The sequence below is a fragment of the Chinchilla lanigera genome, unplaced genomic scaffold (genome assembly GCF_000276665.1).
Source record: "Chinchilla lanigera isolate Chin_1 unplaced genomic scaffold, ChiLan1.0 scaffold00008, whole genome shotgun sequence".
Classification (NCBI taxonomy): Eukaryota; Metazoa; Chordata; class Mammalia; order Rodentia; family Chinchillidae; genus Chinchilla; species Chinchilla lanigera.
The window spans coordinates 3983857-4008922 of NW_004955409.1; the positions used below are offsets into that span (position 1 = coordinate 3983857).

At 42.0% G+C, this 25066-nt stretch overlaps 1 protein-coding gene across 1 annotated transcript in view; it reads left to right on the top strand.

Moving 5' to 3' along the window:
* Gabpb1 (GA binding protein transcription factor, beta subunit 1) overlaps nt 1–25066 on the top strand; it is a gene marked incomplete at its 5' end in the record, with an annotated part of 52577 nt that continues 27511 nt past the window's right edge. Inside the window, 2 exon segments of the mRNA XM_013510293.1 lie at nt 1–108; nt 18155–18223.

The following is a 25066-nucleotide window of genomic DNA, read 5'->3' on the forward strand; positions in this document are numbered from 1 at the left end:
TCGGGGTCGGGGTCGGGGCCGGGCCGCGGGGCTGCCGAAGCGGGCCGCGCGCCGTGCAGAGAGTTTTTAAGTTTTGTCCTTGGACTCTGCTTTGCGGGCTCAAGTCAGGCAAGTTATTTTCTGGAAAGTTTTTTTTACAAAATGTATTGTTTCGTGGGAAAACAGATTTGACGGACTTCTGTTAGCGGTCCTTACAAAGCAGTTTTGTCACCTCATAGTTGAAAATGCCCCCTAAGTTATTTTGTTGGCAGTGGGGAGAAATTCTCATCTGCACGTAGTTTATCTCATTAGGGTCCACGAGCTTTGTTTAAGTTTTTTTGTTTTCTCTCTGTGAGGCAAATTCTTGTTCAATCCAGCCTGTCCTCGAATTTGTAATCCTCCTGCCCCAGCCTTTGGAGTGCTGGGATTATAGGCGTGGTTGCCACTCCAGTTTTGGTTTAAATTTCTTTTGTTGTTGTTCTTTTGTTTTGAGACAGGGTCCCCTATTGCACTACAGGCTGGCCTTGAACCCACTATGGAGCCCAGGCTGGACCCTTACCTCTAGGTGATCCTCCTGCCTCAGCCTCCCAAATGCTGAGATTATAGGCTAGCGCCACCACTCCCCGCGGTTTAAATTTCTTACTGACAGATTCTGACGTTTCCACTTAAGGCACAGACTTTGAATTTAAGGAATCTAAAGACCCCTTTATCTCTTTTCCTTCTCTAAGTATTTTTTCACAAACCAAAAATCCAACGCATGTGAATATGAATGACAGACAAGAGTGGCATTGTTTTTTATTTCTGCAAATCTTTTGAATGCCAGGTTTAATAGAAGACAGATTCTCAAATCAACTTCTGCATTGGTGTCCTGTGGTATCAGAGCATGTAACCTCTGGAAAACACGGGTACCCTCATACTTTTTGTTTTAATGTACAACTATGTCATTCCCTGCTTTCACCATGTAGGTCAAGTCGGGGCATTATGCAAGACTTGCTTCAAAAGTACAGATAAGAAGAATGATTACTATACATTTTCCTTGGGCTCTTCTTTTAAAAACTTGGGATTTAGGCCAGGTGTGGTGCATGCCTGTAATAGCAGCCCTCTTGGGGACCTGAGGCAGTTGATCACAAGCTCCAGCCCAACCTGGGCAGTTTAGCAACTTGATGAAACCTTGTCTCAAAAAAAATTTTTTTGAAAAGGGCTGGGGGGCATAGCTCAGTGTGAAGGCCCTTTGTTCAGTTCCCAGTACTGAAAAAAAAATTGGGATTTAGGTGCATAAACAATACCTTCCATAGATAAAGATTACATAATCTATGATTGTGGAGAGTCAGGAATGTTGAGAAATACTCTTAAGTGATTAAACTTTTAGTTTCAATGCATATCTTTAATGTTGTACACGAAGCATGGGTTCCGTGTTAGGTGTGCTTGTGAAAATGTGTGTGTGAATGTAATCAAAGCACTATGAGAACTATAGAAAAATCCTGCAGTGAAACCCTTGGAGTAGTGCAGAGTTCTTACATCTGGAAGAATCAGGGTTTCCTGGGTGGGTGACAATTCACCACAGTGTGTCAACTTTTAAGATCATTCTTCGATTGAATAGTTTTGAAAGGAGGCCAAAAGTTTCCAGTTGTTTCTGTGAACTCTCGTCGGGATCTGTCAGTTGGTAGTTCTCTCCTGTTCCATCAACAGGAAGCATCTGGTCATTCTTCATGTAATTGTTAGAAAAAGCCAGGTGTATTTTTAATGTTGCTGTTTGTGTGAAAATAGATCGGATCTTGGTTAACTTTACTTGATTTTAGTTTGTGCAACCCCTCCCTGCCCCAACCTTTTAATAGGTAAAGCAAACATGTTATTAGGAATTTAGAATTTTTTTTTCCCCCGTACGGTACTGCGGGTTGAACCCAAGCTTCACACTGAGCTACATCGCCAGCCAGCCCATTTTATTTTGAGACAGTGGTTTTGCAAAGTTGCCTCAGCTGGCCTCAAACTTGGGCTTCTGCTTTCTCAGCCTCCTTTGTAACTAGAAGTACAGCCATATTCCCCAAGCCTGGGCTGCTTCATGGTATTTTGTGGGGGTTTTTGAGGCAGGGTCTCACTATGTAGCTCAGGCTGGCCTTGACCTTGCTTATGTAACACAGGATGGCCTCAAATTTGGACTTCTCCTGTCTCAGCCTCCTAAGTGCTGGGATTACAGGTGTGTGCTACCAGACCTGGCTGCTTAATAGTATTTTGAATAATCATGAATTCATTTTTGAGAGTGTGTGAGACCCTTGTCTAGTTCCCCTTTGCAAGTTCCGCTTTGCAGGAAGTAGCTAAGTGCAGATGCGCTGACTGGTGGCGTCCATCTCTTTTTCTCTCACTTGGCTCGCATTGAAGAAACCCAGACAAGATGTTTGACTTTAAGATAGCTTGGTTTCATTTTTCTTTTCTATTTTGTGGTACTGGGGAGAGAAGCAGGACCTCTCGCATGGTCAGTGTAAGCAAGCCCTCTCCTACTGAGCTGCTGCCCTGCCCAGCCCTTTTAAGTTTTATTTTGAGACAGGATCTGGTGAACTTGCCCAGGCTGGCTTTGAACTTGCAGAACTCTTACCTAGCTTCCTGAGTAGCTAGGCTTGTGGAGCCTGCCTAGTTGGTTTCCCTTTTATTTATTTTATTTTTTTTTAATTTTTATTTTTTGGTTTTCTCGGGTACCGGGAACCGAACTCACGACCTTGCGCTTGCCAGGCAGGCGCTTTTGTCGCTGAGCTAAATCCCCAGCCCCTCCCTTTTATTTTTAAGTTGACAGATAGTTGGGCATGTTTTTCTGGTCCAGCATGGTAATTCTATGCATGTATCAGTGTGAAATGTTCAAATGAAGGTAATTAGCATTTCTTTGAATTCTTCTCATTTTTTATAATGTATATAATAAATTATAAACTACAGTTATCCTACTGACAACTTAGTTTTTAAATGAGTATTACTCCTTTGGCCTTGGTTTTCCATCAAGTGATCACGTTGCTGTAGCATGAATGTATCTTCTTGGGGCAGTAATAGCATTGTACTGTATGTAACTCTTTTGAAGGATTTTTTGGGGAGGGGTGGGATGAAGTGCCCCTCCCCCAATCCTCATACTAAAAGGTATGTCTGGTGCCAGATGAAATTAGTGTTAGGACCTCTGTATATCCTCAGTGTTGACACTGCAGTGCTCTGGTGCTCCGCTGTCAGTTCAGTCTTTGCAGGGATAGTTAACCTTTATTTGGGCTGACTACATCCATGACAGGAGTGTAGAGGTGTAGGCCTAGGCTTGAAATGATTTCTCCAGTACAGATAAACTCATATGCAGGGCCACTGACCGATTCAGATGTAGAAATTTAAAACTCTTAGCCCTAGTTCTCTTACTTTTTAACTGGGAGCTTGTGCATTAGGAAATGTACAAAAAGACTTGATGATTTTAATGTTAATATTAGTCAACTTACACTACTGTACCATTTTTCTGAAAGTAAAAAGGTTAAGTGGTAGGCCCGCATGTACCGTAAGTTTTGGGCCCACTTCACTTTGTACCGGCTGTGTTATGCCAGCAATACTGTATCAGCATCCTATCCAGCGGGGGACTTTGTATCTCCCCAAACCTGATATTATATTACGGCCACCTGTAGATTATTTAAAGCAACACAGCAGAAATAAAAACAGAGGCACACACTTCAGTAGGGAAGGACCTGGGCCTCCTTTGTTGACGTTCCCAAGGTCATAGACGCCAGGTTTAAACATCACCAAACTATAGAGCACACGCAGGGACCTTGGCTGTGGGAGAAGTGCAAATGAGGGGTGTTTGGCCTAGAGGAGAGGAGCCCCTGTAAGAAGTGACAGCAACTTTATTTGTGGATCTGTCAGAAGGACAGGTTGAATCTGACCAGAAAGAGACGCCATCAAAGGGTTAGAAGTTGGAAGCAGATTTCAGTAGTGTTCTGAGAGAAATTTCCTTTAAATTGCAAAAGTGAAATGGATTGTTGTGGGCGGTAGGCTTTCCCGGTTCCCTAATGAGTGACCAGGTTGGGGATTCTGGGGTAGAAGAGCTGATGTGTGGAAGGAGGATGTGGGTGAGGTGTTCTTGGGCTCCTTACAAACCGAGATTTTGTAGAATATGTCTAGGATTGCAGGTGTTGAGAGGAAGACCAAAACTAGTTGAAACAGTTGAGCTTAATTGGATCCTAATTTTCACCTTCTTCGATAGAGAACAGTATAGCTTTTGTTTTTAACGCAAGGTCTCACTATGTAGTCCAGGCTGGCCTTGAGTTTATAATCCTCCTGCCTCAGCCTACTAAGTGCTGGGATTACAAGCATGTGCCTCCATACCCTGCTGAGAAATGAGTATTAGGTGAGTGGGTTCTTTGATGAAGAGTTTTAAGATACATTGTAATTTGGCTTAAAAATGGATGTACCTTCTTGCTGGGCATGGTGGCACACACCTGTAATCCCAACACTTGGGAGGCAGTGGCAGGAGGATTGCCGAGAATTTGAGGACAGCCTGGACTACACAGGGAGACCCTGTCTCAAAAAAGTAAATAAATAAAGGACATGCCTTCTGAAATGGACATTTCCAGTGAAAAGAATTTGTCTTAGTGTAGTAAAGGTGTAGGTGAAGTGTGTCGATTGTAGTACTGTTGGTAATAGAGCTGTATGTTGGATGGGAGCTGCAGCTCCCGTGTGGCAGAGCTTAGCATGCATTAGACCTTGGACACACTCACATGCATATACACACACACCAGAACAACCAACCAACCAGAGAACTGGTTTATACTTGTAAGCCCTGTAGCGTCCTTACGAAGTAGGTAGGTAGTTGGCCCATTTTTCAAAAGGCAGTACTGTGGCGTAAAGAAATGAGGAAGCTAGGACTTGAATCCAGGCAGTGTGGCAAGAGCCAGCACTCCTGATCGCTGTCCTAAGTTTGTAAACACCTGAATGTTTGCCAGTGACTGTTAGGGTGCACCCCTAAATGGGGGTGCTTCTTCACTAAACCTTCCATTAAAGCGGTGAAGTTAGAAGAATGTAGACATGAAGAGGTGTCTTGGTACATGTAAGTGAAAAAGTAGATTTAATCCAGGGTGTAGTTTGATAAAGAATACATATCAAATTGTGAACTATACAAAATTAAAGATACTCATGGAAGCTGATGAATTTGGGTATTACACTATGCAGTTTATGTAAGTGGATTTGAGTATTGCATATAAAGGAGAATTTCTAAGTGCAGGAAATTTTTTTTTTAAAGTTTGATTCCTTACATTTTAGAAGTACATGTTGGGCAACCCACTTGGGCCCCCTTCCATCTCTCTCGGACAGAAGCTTTCTTGGCCTCAATAAATTCTGCTGTTAACCTCAAAAAAAAAAAGTGTATCTTAATTGAATAGAGAAAAATATCAGTGACTCCTACTATCCCCTTACCATAATTAGCAGTTGCTGTTTTTTTTAACCTCGTATGTAATATTTTAAATATTTTATTAATCCCAGTTACTATATATGATATTAGGCAGTTGACTTAATCTCATTGTGCCTTAGTTTTCTCCTCTGGAAAATGAGGATTATTGTAATGCTTATCTTCTGATGGGAAGGATTAATGCATTAGTACATGGTGTGTGAAGTAATGTAACTGCTTGACACATAGTTATTAGTTCAGTAAGTGCCACTAATTGTTGCAGTAGGATCACAGTCCACTATTCAAAATCCTTGAGGTCTAATAATTTCAGAATTAATTTTTTTGGAGCTGGGTGTACTACGTACCTATAATCCCAGCACTCTGAGAGGTTGAAACAGGAGGATGGAAAGTTTGAGTCCAGCGTGGGCAACTTACTGACTGGTGAGACCCTGACTCAAAGAAAAAATAAAAGAATGGGCTGGGCGCAGTGTAGTACCCTTCTTCAGTGGTTATTATGTCTGCAGTAGAGTGTATGAACAGTTGGGCTAAAGGGGACAGACTCTGAAAAGCTTCATGTCAGTAGAGGTAAGGTTTTACTACCAAATGAATGATTTTGAGGCTCAGGGTTGTTTTTTTTTTTTTAGTTTTTAGCATTGCAGATAAGAAACATGTAGAACATTTATTCAAGTTTGAGTCCCATTTTATTTTCATATTAGAACATCATTTATGGTATTATGTACCTTTGTGTAGTGCATGGTAGATTAAGAACTTAAAATAATGGAAGTGCCCACTTATTCTTCCTCTGATTAAAAAATATTTTAAACCCACTGCTTCTGTGATTCTGTTGTTTAAAAATATGCTATACCCACAGATACTGTGATTCTATTCCATAATGTCTTTCTTCCCCTAGGAGAAGCTTAGGGGTTCCTCTAACCTGGTGAGTGAACTTGTGTCCCAGACTTGGAGGCTCGATACCCTCTCCTGGGTTACTGCAGCAGCGTTCCTCCAAGGAGGCGGGTGGGGCCGTCAGGACCATCTTAGGGCCTCTCCATTCTGTAGCATCCGTAACATGGTGCTTGCCCCTTCCAGGCTGTGGAGCCATTTGCAGGCTAGGTCTGGGCACCAGGTCAGTTGCGATCACGCTAAAGCTTTTGGATGTGCAGCCCCTTCCGGATGTGACCTGTGTCCTTCTGTGTCTGTCCGCTGACCCCGCATCGCGGCAGAGGAAACAGATTGCAGAGCTGACTGGGGAGAGGTTTGGGGGAGGGCAGCGCCTGCAGGAGTTGGGTGGCTGCCCTTAGGGAAGTGACTGGACAGCTAGCCCACCCTCAGTGAGAAGAACAGAAAGCTGAGGCAAAGCTTATTTGAAAAAGGAGTGAAGATTGAGAAACTTGCTCTGTAGAGAGAGCTTGGGCCAAATGAGAGATGAAAAGCAAGATAAAAGAACACCCTGGAGAAAGCAGGGCGGGCTCCCAGGGGGAAAGCCGCACTAGCCTCCTCTGCTCCTGCACCCTTCCTGGTCTTGCCAAAAAGGCTTGTGTAGAAGCTGGCCCTTCCTTCCCAGAATCCAACTCTAACCTCACCTTAATCTTGGCCTTTTTAGCCTTTGGAACTGTAAGAAGTACGTTTCTCTTGCTTATAAGCCACCTACTTTGTTTTGAACTTTGAGATGGGCTCGTTTTGTAGCCAGGCTGGCCTTGAACTTGTGGCAATCCTCCTTCCTTGACTTCCCAAGCGCTGGGATTACAGGTGTGTGCCACTGTGCCACTATCACCTAGTTTATGGTATTTTGTTTATGCAGCTCAAATAGGTCAAAATGCTTAGCTTACTCCTCTGTGTCTTAGATGTAGCCTGAACTTGGCCATTAGCCACTTGCATATTGCTGGGCTCCTGTTAGGTCTTACATTGATTTCCTTTCTCACGAGTCACAGCATGCGTGTGGAGACAGTTGAATAATTTTGCTATCTTGGCCGTTACAAGTTTATTCTGAACAGTCCCAAATGGGCCCTGCTATCCATTTTATTAATATTTTTCAAATGTCTCAGAATTTGTCTTCCTTTTTAACTCTCGAGGAGATGCCATTGACTTCTGCTACTGAAAAAGTACAGGATGTAAGCTTACACGTTTTTGTTTTTTTCAATTTTTACCATGACAAATCTCAGTTCTGTCATCTTGTTTTGTAAACTAACTGAAAAGGGATTAAGCTGACCCATTTACCTTTCCCTCTCTTGTCACCTCCCCTGTTACCGAAAATGGTTTCTTCGTCCCTACCTTCAAATGTGGGAACTTCTATGGAGGGGAGCTGTCAACTTTGAAATGAACTGCTGTTCTCTCTGCGTCTCCTTTTTTCAGGAATTACAAGAAGTTACAACTGCTGCTCATAGCTGTCTACTGCTGCTTTCCTAACGTAGCCGCAGTTTGGGATTATTCAGACCATTGCTTCAGAGGACTCTGTCAGTAGTGATTCATCATTGTGTTTAGCACACGCACATGCACTCCCACATTAGCATTGGCTGTTACAAGGCGTTCGTGTGAGTGTGCCGTTCCGGTTTCCCTGTCTGCCAGGCTCTCTTCTCTTTGCGATTACTGGTTCACGACCCTGTCACCAGTGTTGTTACAGTGGCCAGTACACTAGCTGGTCCTCTGGCCTTGGCCTGTGTTTCCTCTCTTGCAGTGTGTTATGCTCTGATGACTCCCAAGTGTGTTCTCCAGGTTTGTAGCTCAGGAGGCTTGTTGTGCATTTTGACCGGAAGGCTCAAGGAGTTCCTGTCCCCTTTGGATTTATTACCTAGCCTACTGATCCTCTGGTTTTTCTGTTCGATTGTCAGCACATTTAAATGGTGGACTTGTCTGTGATGCGTGCTGCTTACATCCCCCGATCAGGCATAGGTTCTCTAACTTTGTGTTCTCCTACTTGCGTCTGTCCTGTGTGTGGCTGCCAGGGTGACTTTTCAGAAGCTTTTGAACCTCTTGCTGCCAAACGGAAAGCCCAAGGAGAGAGCATGCGCTGTTGACCTTTGCACTCACCACTGCGGGGAGCAAAATGAACTGGACCGGGGCTGGATAATGTTTGAGTGGATCTTCATTTGCTCAGAACTTTGAATTCTCGCAGTAGGATAAAGTCCGAACCCTACTTTCTGGCTTGCCGACCTTTTATGTTACACCCTGCCTCTCCCGCCTCATCCCCTCCTTCGTGACAGTACTGAGTTGGTGTGTCCTCCATGCCGCGCCCTGCCGTGCTCCCTCCAGCTCCTGTGTGGCTGCTTTTCCTTGCTTCCTAAGCCGTCCGGGAGGGTTTGCCCTGTGCCAGGCACCGTTGGAGCACTGGACAAATCAGGACGAAATCCCGTTTTCTTAGGGCTGACATTTGGGGGAGGACACAGTAAACAGAAGTACACGGGGTAGTCCTGAGCACCTGAAGAGGAGCAGAACTGCATAAAAGGCCAGAGTGGTGGGGTGTGGCTGCTGAGGGGGGCTGCTCTCTGGGGTCCTGTGAGAGGGAGTGCCGCGCCCTTGCCTAAGTAAGGACAGGGCTTTTCTAGGTCGAGGGACCCTGGAAGAGCCTATGGTGGGTCCTTGTTTCGCTTCGTAGAAAAATTGCTAAGCCTCACGTGGCCACAGTAGAGTGACCGTGGGGGGGGGGGTGCATGGGCTGCGAGAAGTAGCGGGAGCCAGAGAGGCTTCACATGCAAAGCCATTGACTGCTTCATCTTGTTAATTTAAACCTTTGAACCCAAATAGCTACTGTAAAAGTGGCTTGCTTTTTTTTGTGCAGGGATTGAACCCAGGGCCGTGTGCATGCTATGCAGATACTCGACCCACTGAGCTATGTTCCCACCTTCAAATTATTTTTGTATTGTAACCCACAGCAGTATGTTACATACTTATTATGTGTGTTACTGTATATATATGATAGTTGCCTTTGACACATGTTCATATTTAAATGTTGGCCTTAACCACTAAAATGATTTTACAGTCTACTGCTGGGTTAGAGCTCAGCTATATTTTCGCTTAAAAGAACCACTGAACTGTAGAAACATTATTAGATAGTAATTGTATCTATTTATGTGGAACAGTATGTTTCAGCACTTGTATACAATTTGTAATGATTAGATCAGGGTAGCTGGCATATCTGTCACCTCAGTGCTAGCTGCAGTGGTACCTTGGTTGACTAATTTAATTCTTCCCACAATTCTGGTCTTAAACCAAGTTGGTTGAGAACCAGATCAAATTCACTGGTTAAGTTCAGTGTTGACCTTATGGGGAAATTTGATTTGGTTCATGATCACTTTGCTTTGTGACCAGAGTCATGGGAAGAATTAAGTTCATGAAACGAGGTACCACTGTATTTGGAAATATTCATTTAACTGTTGTCAACAGTGGTTAACCTACTGTGCTATAGAGCATGAGGAGTTACTCTTCCTGTCCAGCTGTACCTCTGTACCCACTAACTGTCCTCTCTCTACCCTTGCCTTCTGCACACCCTTCTCAGGCTCTGCAAACCACTGTGAATCTTCGCTTTGTTGAGGTGAACCTTGGCTTCTGCCTATACGGGAGAATATGTGGTATCTGCCTTTTCGTGCCTGAATTTTTCACTTGATGTGATGTGCTCCAGTCGCGTGCATGTTGCTCCAAGGAAGAGCATTTCATTCTCTTTCTTGAGCGAATAACGTTCTGTAACACACATACACCAGGTTTTCTTGACCCATTGGTCCAGAGGCGGTCATCTGGGTTGATCCGAGTCTTGGCTGTTGAGGGGTGCAGTAAGTGTGAGCACAGCTGTCTTGCACGCTGATTTCATTCCTTTTGGCTGTATACTATGCAGCAGTGTGACTGCTGGATCATATGATAGTTTTGTTTCCAGTTTTTAAGGAACCTGTCTACTGTTTTCCATAGTGGCTGTGTTAATTTACATTCTCACTAGCAGCATGTGAGAGTTCCCCTTTCTCATGCTTGCCAGCATCTGTATTTTTTTGTGCTTTTGATAATAGCCATTCTTACTGGGTTAGGGTGATACCTCATTGTGGATTTGGTATGCATTTCCTTGATTATTAGTGATGCTGAACTGTTCCATATAATTGTTGGTCACTTGTTATTGTCTTTTGAGAAATGCTTTTTCAGGTCATTTGCCCATTTTTAAATCAGATAATATATTTTTTCATGAGGTAAATTTTTTTAAGATATATTTTTGTTTAAAAATTGTGACTACAATTTTTTTAAAGTTTGTAATATGTGTGCTTCGGCAACACATGTACCAAAGTTTATAGTGGTAATGTGGAAAGAGTGGGCTTGTCTACCCTAGTAAACATTCCTAGAGTTGTGTGTGGAAACTTCTAGATAACACAGTACATGTGAGAATAAGCTAAATCCTGCCTGACTCCTGAGGCTGATGTATGGGAAAGGAGAGCTTTTATTATTCCAAATACAAGCTATATTATAAGTCATTGTGACATGATGGACTCCATCTAGTAATGGAAGTATGGGTAGGGTACAGTGAGAACAGAGAGGTGCTTAATTTTGGGAGTGATGAAGGGAAACTTTGGAGAAGATAATGCCTGAACTGGGTTTTGGAGGGAGAAGAGTAATATTTGGTCATGTAAACTGGAGTAAAGAATTTTCAGGCAAAACAACATATAAAAGAGTGGTATCATGAGGTAGAACAGCCCTTAAGGGTGCGTCAGAATAACTATTACTAGAGTAAACCCAAGGGGGAAGGGGAGATGATGAGCCTGCAGGGAGGCACAGGTCACACCCAAGGTCTGTGGTACCTTGGAGTTACCATTTTCAATAATAGTTGTGCGTGTTTGGTGAAAACAGTGTATATTCAGAATTGTATGAAGTTGGCCACATGGAAAGTAAAGTTACCATCTGGAAATAAGTCCAAAGTAACCAGTTTTTCATCTAATAATGAGATACATCACTGTCCTCAGGTGTACCCTAGATGGCGCTGTGTTCTGTCAAACAAAATAAAACTTCTTAAACATTAAACTCTCACTATAAGGAGAAGCATTTGAGAACCAAGACCAACTGAGGAAATAGGAGATTCCCTATATTTCCGGTTGTTTTTTGGTTGTTTCTTGGGCATACGTTTATGTATGTAGAATGGTGAGTGGCCAACTATTTAGATGATTCTTTACTTCGAATTAAATATATATATGGTTCATTATAATGGTGATTGGAACCCATGATTTTGTCCTTATTTTAGAAAGATGTTTAAACTTTGTTTCAGTGTTCAGAATATCTAAATTTAAGAGACTGGAAGGAATATTTGCAGCATATGTAATAAACCAAAAGTATACACCATGCACTCTTAGACAGACAGTGAAATGGGAAAACAGGTAAAGAATATGACCAGGAGGTTTCAGAAGAGGAACATAAGGGGCAACAAACATTTGATAAAGACGCAGTCTCACTAGTAACTTGCACACTGGATTAAAGCAAGCAGTAAACATTTTCCACCCATCATGGAAAAGTAAAAAGCTTGGTAATACTAGGATTGACTGTATTGTGAGGAAACAGTATTATGCGCTTCTGCAGGTGTATAGTTGGTCTGGCTGGTCAGGTGGGTGTAACTGGTGTGTGCAGTTTGGTGGCCCCAGTTAATCTGAGGTGCTTGTTCGTAGCATGTGTGTTCATTTGCAGCGCTAAAGGACCACTCGATTCTGTGCAAAAGGAGGCATGTGCAAGTGTGGCTATTGTAGTATTGCTTGTAATAGTGAGAGACAAACAAGGAACAAAAATGGTCATCATTAGGAAAATGACCACAATAGGGTATTCATACTGGGAATAACATGAGTAAGTTACACAGATAGTGGTAGACTACCGAGCAATGTGTAAGGTATGACAGCATTTTTGTAAATAAGGGGGAAGACCCCAGAATAGTGTATTTCAAGGGTGGGGCACATTTATATGTACACACATCAAAGGATATGGTCTACACTTATGATCGTGGTTAGCTCTGTTTTTTTGAGACAGGGTCTCATTGTGTAGTTTGGGCTGACCTCGAACTTACTGTGTAGTCCGGGCTGGCCACAAACCCATGGCAATCCTCCTGCCTCAGCCTCCCAAGTGCTGGGATTGCAGGTGTGCGCTAGCTTGCCCTCCTCTGAGACCTCTTTTAACTCCATTCATGGAGGCACACAGCCCACCTGACCTAATTACCTCCCAAAGGCCTGCCTCTGAGTCTGTCTCCTTGATGTGAAGATTTCAACCTTTGAACTAGATGGGAGGGCGCAGCACACAAACAAGCTCCACCACTAACTGTGAGGGAGGAGTTTGAGGACAGCACCCAGATTTCTAAACTGGGGATAGAAAAGGGTGAAAGCATTATCAGGAAATAAGATTTTAGTGCCTGTGTGGGACAGTTTGAACATGCTACTTGACAAATCCTTTCTAGTTTAATGTGTGTTGAAGTAATTGATAATCTTAAACAAATTTAAAATTGAAAAAATAATTTATGATCTTTAGACATGGAACTCTTGAATGTATCTTAACCATAAAAGTAATCATGAGTAAGTTTTTTTAACCTTAGGATTATACATATTTATATCCTAGGTTTCACGAAGAACAGTAACGTTATCATTGTACAGTTGTAATAGGGACACTGGTGTGCACAAAGGGAATGCTATTGAAAAATAGAAGATATATCAGATAAATTCATACCTTATTTGATTCTGTTTTTTTTTTTCCCCCCGGTACCGGGAACTGAACTCACGACCTTGCGCTTGCCAGGCAGGCGCTATGCCACTGAGCTAAATCCCCAGCCCCTATACCTTATTTGAGAAATAGGAGCTCAGTGGTAGCTTGCCTAGCAGGCATGAGGCCCTGGGTTCAGTCCTCAGTGCCAGAAGGAAAAAACTGCTTACAAACTGGCTGGAGGAGCTCAGAACACTCAAATGTGAGACTCTAGGGTTTGCTCCCTGGCCCTGGCACCAGGCGAAGCAGAACAGATACGGATAGTGACACCTGCGAGTGTGAAGGTGAGAGATGGTGCAGACTCCTGCTCTCCCCGCTTCCGGCCTGTGCTCTCCCCTCAGTACTCAAGTCCTCTGGAGCTTCAGGAAACGAAATGCTGAGTTGGGCTGGGCCAGGGTCAGTTTGTGCGGCTCTTACCTCAGGTATTTTTGATGTGTCCAGTAGTGTGAAAGGATAGCAATAGCACTTCAATCCAAGAAGTACATGGTGTTGTGGCTTTTAACTAGGAATGATTTTGCCCCCAGGGGATATTTGTCATTATTCAGTAGCACCCTGGAAGGCAGGAGAGGAAACTTTAAAAGGTGGCATTGTAGACTTGAAAAAACCAAATACATCTGAAAATTTTTAAAAAAACAGTAACTCAGAAATTTAGTGACCAATTTCTAACAAATTGGACACGGAGTTATCAAACTAGAATAATATAGAACAGATAAAATTATGGAGAGTATAGCTTAGAAGCCAAAACATGGAAAATACATAACACAGGGTAAGAGATATGGGGACAGAGTGAGATCTTAATTGGAATTGCAGGACAGAATGAGGAGATGGTGGCTGGCCGTGGTAGCACACACCTGCAATCCCAGCACTTGGAAGGCTGAGGCAGGAGGATTGTTGTGAATTCGAGGCCAGCCTGGATTGCATAGAGAGACCCTGTCTCAAAAAAGACCAAAAAAAAACAAAACAAAACAAAACAAAAAAAAAACCACACACAAAAAGAGGAGATGGTGACTGATACTTCCCCAAACCAATGAAAGAATCAGAGTTCAAGAATCCCAACCATTCCAATTAAGATAAAAATAAACCCACACTTAGACATATCACAGTAAAACCACAGAAAATCAGTAACATAGAGAAAATTTTTAAAAGTAGCTGGAGAAAAAGAAGGTACCCATCAGAGGAGTGGAAATTTGACTAACAGATGACTTCTCAGCAGCACAAGAAGACAGTGAATTGGTTCCTGCAGTATGAAATGCAGAATACCTCCTGCCAATCTAGTGTTTTGTATCTAGTAAAGTTGCATTTAAAGACTGGTGAGGAGATAAAGATATGTTTAGATGAAAACAGCATGTCACTAGCGTCTCACCCGTGAAGGATAATTTACAGCACAGTGTTCTTGATCTCTGTGCTGTCCAGTGTTGTCATGAGCCGCAGAGGGCTCTTGAGCGCTCGGAACGCGGCTAGTGTGATGGGTGAGCGGAGCTGGCTTCTGAATACCCTGACTCTGCGTACCAGACTGGACGGTGCGTTTCTAAGGGTTACATCTAGGGCAGAATGGGGTTGGTGCGAGATGGCAGGAATGAAGTGTAAGTAAAAAGTAGGGAAGGTGAGAGGTACTTGGGAAATGGAAATGGATTGCCTTAACCTTGAGAAGTGTCTCCTAGATGAAAAAACAAGACTCTGACAGAGGAGATGAATGTATCATGATATTTCACCTATAAATTCTTGTTTTCTTTAATCTCAAGAACTTAAACTAGAATACCAATATTATATCTAGAAAAAAATCTGCAACAGTTCCTTAATACTATTACCTATATAGGCAGTGTTCATATATCACAAATTATCTCAAAAAAGATTTAAGATTTTTCATTTGGTTTCTTCAAATTGGAATCTAAACAAGGTCTATCTATACATTTCATTTGGTTGATGTGTTGTGTAGATCTTTTAGAAATCCATAAGGTTTTTTTTTTTTTTTTGAGAAAAAAAAATTTTGATTAACTTTAGACTTCTCATGCAGAGCCAATAAAAGAGCAAAAACAGTGTCTTAACTTCCAAATCAGTAGAGGAAGTAGACCCTATATAAAGGAAAGCCAGAAAAGACAGAAAAATAGATCAGTGGCCAAGTTGAAAGCATAAAATACTGTATTAGATTTAAACCTAGTTATCAGGATTGAAGGTGAAAGATGTAGATGGCCACACAGATGTCCTTTTAGCCTGAGTGCCCTCAGCTCTTGCCTGGGATAATCTCCTCGCGAGTGTCCCTGCCTCAGTTGTTGCCTGTAGTGTATACACCAGCCAGTTCCTACCTCCCTTGTGTGTCGATTGATCGTATAATAACAAGGATAGCTTTATAAAAGTGTCACAACACTCCTGTTTAAAGCATTCTGATGGGGCTGGGTGTGGTGGCATGGGCCTGTAATCCCAGCACTGGGCAGGCTGAGGCAGGAGGATTGCTGTGAGGTAGATGCCAGCCTGGGCTGCATAGTGAGTTCAAGTCCAGCCTGAACTATATAATGAACCTCATCTCAAAAAAAAAAAAAAAACCCCTTAAAAAAAAGAAAAAACCATAACAGCAACAAAACATTCTCGTGGCTTCCTAGCAAAGACACTACAGTTTGGTTCGGTGCTAGCTGCCTGTATGGCTGTATAAGATGATCCCGTCACATTTACATCCCGTTCACATTTCCATCACTGTGTCCTGTTGCCCCTCTTCCCTGTGGCTCAGGGCCTGTTCACTTGCTGTTACAGCTCCTCAGATTGCCTAGGTTGATCACAGTCCTTAGTTTTAAGCAGCAAAAACCATCTCTGGTTAATTTAGCAGAAAAGAAATTTGTCACATGGTTGTAGTTAGAATCTTTGGCTCTTGCCGCGATGGTTTCTATGCTCTACCAGCAGTGTGTATGCTGGCTTCTAAGTTAGAGTTTAGTGCAGATGCTTACTTGTTGGGTTGGAGGTCATGTGACCATAGCCTAGCTGCACAAGAAGCTGGGACAGCAGGTATGCAGTAGTAGGGAGAGAAAAAGTACCGTACAGAACAGTGCATATATAGTGTGCTTTTGGGGGTAGGAATTAGGGTGGAGAATAGGTCCAGTGTACTAGTTTGTTTATGTTGCAATGAAAAAACCAAAAAGACAAAGCAAAGCTCATTATTGTTCTGTGGTGGAGGGTGAGGGCAATAGAGTGAAGGAAATGAAGGGGATAAAGATTTCTGTTTGTTTAGCTTGAGTGTATACTCTTTAAATTTACAATGAAATAAATTAAAAAACAGATTGAGTGCAAACAAGCACGTGAATCTAGGTAAAAATACAAATATATAGTTACCTAAACATGGAGAAGCAGTATTCTGAGTGACTTGAGTTGCACAGAAAAAGCTGCAAAGAAATTTCAAACTTCATTTACTTGTTTTCTTGCTAGTTGTAATACTGGCACTTTTTCTGGGCACCATTTGATATAGAGTGTAGGATAAAGCCAAGTGAGTCTTTCTGCTGTTAGGAACCAGTAGAGATGCAAGCATAAAACCAAAGAAGCTAGCTAAGCAAAAAGAAAATCTAGTAATGTTCAGTTCTGACTGTAAATCTCAACATGAATTCATTATTTAAAATATATATGTTTTGGTTTTTTTGTTGCAGTGTGTCACTGTGTAGCCTCGGTTAGCCTTGAACTCCTGGTGATCTTTCCTGTGTCAGCCTCCTGAGTGCTGGGAGTACAGGTGTGGGGCGCCAGGACCAATTTTTAATCTGAATTTAATCAAGCTTTTCATGTTTACTTGCAGTTTGCAAGTTATGAGAGAGGGCAGGTGGTGCAGCTCTGTGATGGAGCACATGCCTAACGTGTGTGTACAAGCTCGCCGGTTCAACGAGGAGCACCACAACATAAATAACGTACATTAAAATAAAATAAGATATGTGAAATAAAGAAATTAGGGCTGGGGTGTGTGTAGAGTTCAGTGGTAGGGTACAGACCTAGTGTGGAAGAGGCCTTAGAGTTGATCCCTACCACCACCACACACACATACAAAGGGAAAGATAGTCAATATTAGGTGAGAGAACAGTCAGAAAAATTCAGAATGTGCGTGTCTTAGTTACTATTCTCGTTGCTGAGACAAAATACCCAACAACACCCAAAGTTAAAGGAGGAAAGGTTCATTTAGCTCACAGTGTGTGGAGGTTTCAGTCCATAGTCAGCTGGCTCCGAGGCAGGGTGGCGTGGCACAGGAGCAGCCAGCAAAATCAAGGAGAGTGAGAGAGGAGAGGAGAGAGCGCGTGCTCGAGGGGGGATTGCGGTTATCCGCCCTTGGGCCAGCATAGCACTCCCACCTTTAATCCCAGCATTGGACCCTGAATCAGTCACAAACTCAGCCACCCGGGAAAATCCACCCCCCATGACTGCATGAGGCCTTGGGGAGACAGCCAGACATAACCGCAACAGCGAGATACAGATGAACCAGCCATTTGCATCAACAAATCACAGTCATGGGGAGAAAATGGGTGGAGTACGTGAGAGACATTGTGCATTTTTCATAAAGGAGTAGGATGAAAATGACCAGTTTTAAATTTACAATGTTGGCGATGGTGTATAGGTGTTTTATGTATCACGTGCATATCCATATACACACAGTTCTCTGAAATTTATATAATAAAATTTAAAATACCATGTTGATGGACATTTAGGTTATTTGTAGGTTTATCCATTTTATAGATCATGTGTCTGCAAATGTACATGTTTTCTCTCTGTGCGTGTGTTAAAGAATACAGAAATGGGGTATCTTCTAGCAGAGGAACCCTGGGGTCAGAGGGTGGGGCGTCTTTAACCCTGCTGGGTGTTGGTGGGTGAGTCGTTCTTGAGAGTGATGAATTCCTGGAGGCCTAGTACTGTGCAGTGCCTCCTACAGACACACACAGACACTCTGATTGAATGTAATCCTATTGTAGGGGCATTGCCTGGCTGCTGGCTGGAGAAACTAGAGTTCAGTCAGCTGAGAGGCTGTTGTGATGTTTGAGGTGTGAGGTGATGAGTGTGTAAGACTAGCGGTGGGAGGAATGTGAGAAATCTTGGTGAGAAAGGATCACAGCATGTGTGTTCTTTCGTTGGCAGGATATTGATGCTCTACCGTTGCTACTTACGACAGCCAGCGATTGACTGGCTTCACTGTGTAAGGAGCAGGTAAGTTATGCCTCCCTGACAGGCTCCTGCTTTATCTTCCTCCTCTGCTTGTACTCTTCTCCTGGATAAACATGTGTGATTGAAAGTAAAGTAGTAGTTGGGTGGGGTACAGTTGGTGCCTTTAGACTGTTTTGACTAATGATTCTATGATGCCTCTGTCCAACAGAAAAGTACATAAAACATTTATTGATTGATTGATTGATTGATTGCTTTTTGACATAGGGTTTCACTGTGCAGTTCAGACTGGCCTTAAACTCAATTTGTAGCCCAGGCTGGCCTGGAACTGGCAGTGATCCTCCTGCCCCAGCCTCCTGAGTGCTGGGATTACAGATGTGTGCCAAGACACCTGGCCGTAAACAACACTTCAACATTTCTAGTAGCTACATTAAAAAATAACCTGAAGTTAATTTTAATATTTATTTTTAAACCTCATATGTTCAAAATACTAATTTGGTAATTTTGTTGCTTTTTTAAAAATTCATTTTATTGGTACATTTTAGATACACATAATGATAACATACATTGTAGGGGATTTGTGTGTGTGTATATCTTGGTTCTTTTTTTCCCCCAATCTCCTCCCCTCCCTTCAATCCCTCTTCCCCTACTTACTTACGAAGCTTGGTTTCCATTTTTTCCCTTCTATTCTTTTCTCTTCCCTTCCTTCCTTTTCCCCTCCCCCTTCCCTTGTTCCTCTTCCCATTTGAACGTTGTCTTCTTATTCCCTAACATCTGTTATACATTCTGGTCCTTATTTACACTTTCGGTTTCGCACACCAGAGAAACTGCAATATTTAAACATGTGCCTGATTTCACGTAGAGTATGGTCTCAAGATGCGTCTACTGACCTAGAAATGTGTCAAGTTTGTCCTGTTTATGGCAGAGTAGTACTCCACCATATTAAAAAACCAATCTTGCTTGTCTATTCACAGGTTGATGGGCGTCAAAATAATACTGTTTCAAACAAGTAATCACTATGTTAAAGCCTATTAATGATAGTTCACATTCTTCCTTGTGCTAAGTCTTCAAAATCTAGGGCATTTCTGAATTCATGCGCCTGGCTCCTGTGTGGGACACTCAGCTCTAGAAACCTTCGATCACTTTGTTATGGGGTGTGCCCCAAGCTGATCTTTTTTTTTTTTTTGCTTCATGGTCGTATTGCTGTTTACTAGATAAGGCCTGACTTCCTGCCTGGCCTTGTCTGGGTTGTACTAGCTTAGGTCTGAAAGTAACTGAGGCGCCAGGTGAAACAAGTATCTAGATTTATTATCTTCTGCCCTTTTGATTCAGAGCAGAATTGACCTCAGCTTTTTGGGGTGCTAGATGTATCATTTAAATAACTGCCAGTAGAAAGAGGTTCAGGCAGGTTCCACCCTTGTTGGGTGATAAGGTATTCCGTTAAAGCAGGCTGACTTAGGGACTGAGTAAGCATTCCATTAATTGTGGTAATTCCTAGAATCTATGGAAGTGTCAGCTTAGTTTACAGTAAAACTAGAATGTTTGGACTTTATTGATTGTCCCATGGATTCTGGAGCCAAGTGTCGTGGTTCATAGCACCAGTGGGCAGTGTGGCCCTCCCTGTCTGTCTCCAGTATCTGTAAGTGGTGGTAAGCATGATTGCTATTTTACAGTGTTTCAGGATTGAACTAGTTAATGTGTGTAAGCGTCTTAGTTTGTGTACGTGTAAAGCGTGTGAGTGGTATCTTTTACACATGTGTAATGTTGGGCATTCTCACCATTTCACAATTGGGGAGTTGTGGTAAGAGGGGCCCGTGCTCCACACAGGGTGGGCAGGCGCCAGAGAAGGGAAGGTTCCCTCCGAGGAGCACGCATGATTTCGAGCAGGCTTTCAGGGTGCTGGAAGAGGTGCTATGAGAGAAGCCAGGACTGACTTCTCCCACATGCTCAGGGGAGAGAATGGCTTTTTTAAAAGGACACCAAGAAGGTGTGAGGTGAGGGTCGTTGCATGTGGTGGTAGCAGTTCCTAGGCCCCAGTCCGGAGTTAGCTGAAGACCGGAGAGCTCTGTGAGCGACTTCACAGGACCCCGGGCTTTGACATGTGGGGTCCGGCTCTGGGGCCGACTTCTCCCTTCACGGTAAGGAAGCTTGAGGCTGCGTACCGCCCACCTGGGCGAGCTGGGCTGCTCTTCTTGAGACCTTTCATTTAATCACACCCACGGTCCTTGCCACCCTGTCGAGTAGCGTAGTCACAAGTTCTAGAGTAGACGTCTTTGGGGGGCCATTATTCTGTCATACTGTGACGTCTTTGGGGGGCCATTATTCTGTCATCCTGTGCAGCCCATGCCAGTAAGAAAAATGTTGAGATCTGTCTGACACAAGAGGAGCTCTCTGATAAAACAAGGGGATTCATGTTCACTGAAAACAAGCACGTTGCAAAATAGAATGGTATGATGCCTTTTCTTGTGTTTTTGTTTTCTAAGAGACTGGGCTGGGGATATAGCCCGGGGTACAGTATCTACCTGACAAGCGTGAAGTCAGGATTTCAATTCCTGGTATCCCCCAAAACTCCAAAAAAACCCAAATAATTAAAAAAAAAAAAGCTGTGTTTTTATACATGTGGAAAGATGTAGAAGAATGCACACTACACATAATACACAGAAGGTAAGATATGACTGAACTACATTTGTTATATATAGTGAGCGCATACTTGTTTACTCCTATTTTTACAAAAAGTACTTAAAGAAATGCAGGCTTATGACAAAGACCCATGATCTTTTGTGTCATTTTCAGCTCACTCCAAACCCTCTAAGTCTTTTATAAATCTGTTTATAAATTTTTCAGCTACTCTGATTCTTCATCAGATTTTTTTTTTTTTGTACCGGGAATCGAACTCATGACCTCAGACTTGTCAGGCCAGTGCTTATGCCGCTGAGCTACATCCCCAGCCCTCTTCATCAGATTTATAAAACTTTCAACTCTTTGAATCGTAACACTTTTTCCTAGTATTTCCTTCCATATTTCTAAATAACAAGATTATACTTCATCTTGATTTCTTTCCCATTTTAGCTATCTTTTGACTTTGCTTATGAAGATGACACTTGGGCTCTGTAAACCACTAGTATGAGTATTTTTCTTCCCTCTTCTTTCTCTAGTGTTACACTGAAAAATTTGCTTGCATTAGTATTGAGTGGTTATTACAACTCTAGAACTATTAGTTTTAGCTACTCGTGTCTACAACAAAGGAAATGTTATCTACCTATACATGTACATAAGAAGGATTTTTTTCCTTTTCTGAGAATCTTTCCAGGTCTGGGCACAGCAGCGGTCTTGGGAGGGCTCTCTCTGCACTGATCCCAGAGATGGATAGATCTCTTCCATCCTTTTTCGGTTGCACCCTGACTTCCTGAAGCCCTTGCTGCAGCTTTGTGCTTCACTCCTGGATTTGGCGAGCACCAGTGGTTTTTTTTTTTTTTTTTTTTTCTTTTTAAGAATGTATGGGAGATCACTTTTTAGTTAAAAAACAAACAGGAAGAAAATCCACCGGATAAAGTCAGGATTAGAAAGCCCAAATATACCTGATTTGAAATGATGCTTTTCACCCTTCAGTGGGATCACACAGGGAGACGAGCTTAAACCATGTGGGGACAGCCTCCTTTCTATCCCGGCAGGTTCCCTGTGTTCTCTGATTTAGGACCCAAGAAGAGGAAGGGTTAAAAATGCTGATCTTATCTTCTGATCAAAATGACTGTTCTTTGGTAAACATTTTTAGTTTTCACTTGCCCTTGCTTTGCAAAATAGAGGCAGTGATGATCTTAGGGCCCTTTGGGTTAAATGAGATAGTAGTGATAATAAGATTTGTCAAGATGTTACAGACTTGTTTGTTATTATTGAACTGACTCTTCCCTGCCTCTCTCCCTGCTTCCTGTCCTCCTCCCTCCCTGTTCAGACCCAGGGCCTCACAGCCAGTCATCAAGTACCACTGAGCACATCCCTGGCCTTCAACAGCTGGTTTCTTATGAGAATGTAGACAGTTTAATTCTAATGCCCAAGAGTAGTTTGCTACATACACATGAGTATAATATGTTAAATTTTACCTTGGAGTCACATTTACCTTATTTTACTATTTAAAACTGCTATTCAGCATCTGAGTTTTTTACATTAAAGATTTATTAACTTTAATTTTGGTGGAAAGCTTTTAGATAGTTTGTTTTTAATTACATGTTTAACATGTGCTCTATGGAAAACTTAGAAAATAGAGGAGTTATAAAAGGGGAAATTTTATTATTTTTGTTACTGTGCTATATGTTTCCAGATATTTTTCATTACATTTTTTAACATAGCTAAGGTCATGATGAATATGTAGAGTCCTGATTCTTAAGCTGTTACAGTATTTGTAAATATTTTAAAATAAATATGTTTAAAAGATACTTTTATCTTTTAGAGATCTATACTAAAATATTTACAGTTAAAATGATATGTTGTCTAATAATTCAAAATAGTATGTAAGGGTGGCAAGTGGATCGGCCATAAATTGATGATACTTGAGTTGGTGGCTCAGCGAATTTATTATACTACCTTCTACTCTTGGATATACTCAGTTTCACATATTAAAAAAATTAGACTACAGTACTTCGTTATAACGTCTTAATTGCCTTTAACCATTCTTGTATGGGGGATTGTTACGGCTTGTGTTTGGATGTCCTCCCAAATCCTCATGCAGTTGTAAGTGGGGCATTTTCAGAGGTGGCTGAGTCTAGTGTGTGCACTGGGATTAATTCATGGTGCAGTGCTTGGCTCCAGGGCACTAGGTTTAAGGGTAATGAGAGCTACCTGCCCTAAGTAGCCTGGATAAGAGAAAAGGGCAGAAAGAAGCTGTTAAGGCCTCTTGCTTGCTTGCTCTTGCTGTCTGCTGCGCACTATGAGCTGTTCTCTGCTAAGCCACTGTGCCTTGGAGCCAGCCGATTATGGACTGAAAGCTTTACTAACTGTGAACTAAATAAACTTTCCTGCCTTTAACTCTGGATGTTGGGCACTTTGTCTTACCAGTGAGAAAAGTAACAAAGGCAGGCATTTCTGGTTTTCTCTATTTAAAACAACAAGGCTATGAATATATTTGTTTCAAATACTTACAGATTTATAGGAATAGAATTGCTACATCAGAGTATAAATATCTTAAAGGCTTTTGAGGTCAAATTGCTTGATAAAACTTGGTTGAATTTGTAATAATACTTGTTGAGCACAAAAGTAATACAGCAAGTTCATTCTAAAAATTCAGGGTAAATCAATCATTACTCGTATGTCACAGTAGGCTAAAGTTTTGTGTTTACTCATATTCTTGTTTAATAAGAGTACTAGTGACCATTTCCATGGATTTAGTACATTACAGTTCAATACAGCATTTTCATATCCAGTGCACACTGCCGGCCTCGCATGAGCTTCGAAGTGGAGTTATTGGTGATAACTCCTGCTACCACTAGATGGCTCTCTGCACGTATAGAACTTGTGTTGCTACTGTAATTTGAAGTTTCTCTGTAGAGCTCTTACTAAAATGCATTTTAATTGGATTAAAAATAATGAGGGGCCGGGGATACAGCTCAGTGGCACAAGCGCCTGCCTGGCAAATGCAAGGTCCTGAATTCGATTACTGGTACCCCCCCCCCAAATAATGCTCTGTGTCAGGTTGTGATAAGCATTTTAGAGGTGGCAGGGAAATTCAGGGTAAAACTCATTCTAGTGGTGTTTCATGGCTTGTCTTCTCTTCAGTGAGAAAGAAGTGTTAACAGATGGCCTGAAGGTGCCACAAGCATATTTTCAGCATTTTTAACACTCTTTAAAATTTGGTGAGTGAAATTATATTTCTTCACTTTATTGGAGGGTTTTTAATCACTAACCCTTTAAATGATGCTCTTTAAGTCTAGTACTGTATCCTCAAGGATTCAGTATATAGACATTGAGTGGGGTCAGCTGGGGACCAGGTCTGTAGCTGTGGGGTTGCAGGTCAGATACGTTGTTTGAATGCAAAAATTGAGTTCCCTGAATAGTCAGAATTATTCCACTCTGATGTGTATGGCTCCTTCCAGTGAGAATCAGAAGTGGTTGCTGTGTATTGATATTTTTTGTTAAAGTATTACCAGTTGTCTTAGAAAGTTAGAACATCTTTGATTTGGGTGTTGCTTGATCTCGTGTAGTTTCTTTCACTGATTACCGATCTTATTAGATCCATTTGTACCATTGTATAATATATTGCCCTTTCTGTTAATGTGGAGAGAAAAATCATAGCTGATATTTCCTACTTGCATGATTTATGTCTTGTAATACAAAGGAGAAATAGAAGGGAAGCGATGTATAATAGAATTTGTGTTAAGCTCTGTAAATACTCAAGCAGGTGGTACTAGATGACGTAGTGAATTGGTGGGAAGGTCGCACCTGTACATAAAATCCACATAAATCAGTTGGCATTCAGCAGTCTGTCACTTAAACCCTGCAGTAGAGTTTGCCGGTAAATCCCTAAAATGCCTCCATAGATACACAAAAGGCCCTCTAGGGGGCAGCGCAGCCTCCATCAGGAACCACTCATTCCTGAGTATCCAGCTGGGTTAGTCTACTGCACAGCTATATTGTCATGGAGTTTTAAGATCAGAGTAACGGAAGAATCCTAGGTGCTGAAATGATATGTTTTGTATAGTTAAGACAGTTGCAGAAATCAATTTGGTCAGCTGTTTCATTGTTTTATTTCAGTGCTCATAAGCAGATCAATAAGTTTTTCTTTTTTTTTTTTTTTTTTCTCTTCCTTATGGTAAGGCAGGAGTATATAACTTCCCTTAATATCATTATTTACTTTCTTGACAGTCGTGTAATCTCTCCCTTTAAAAAAGACAACTTTTA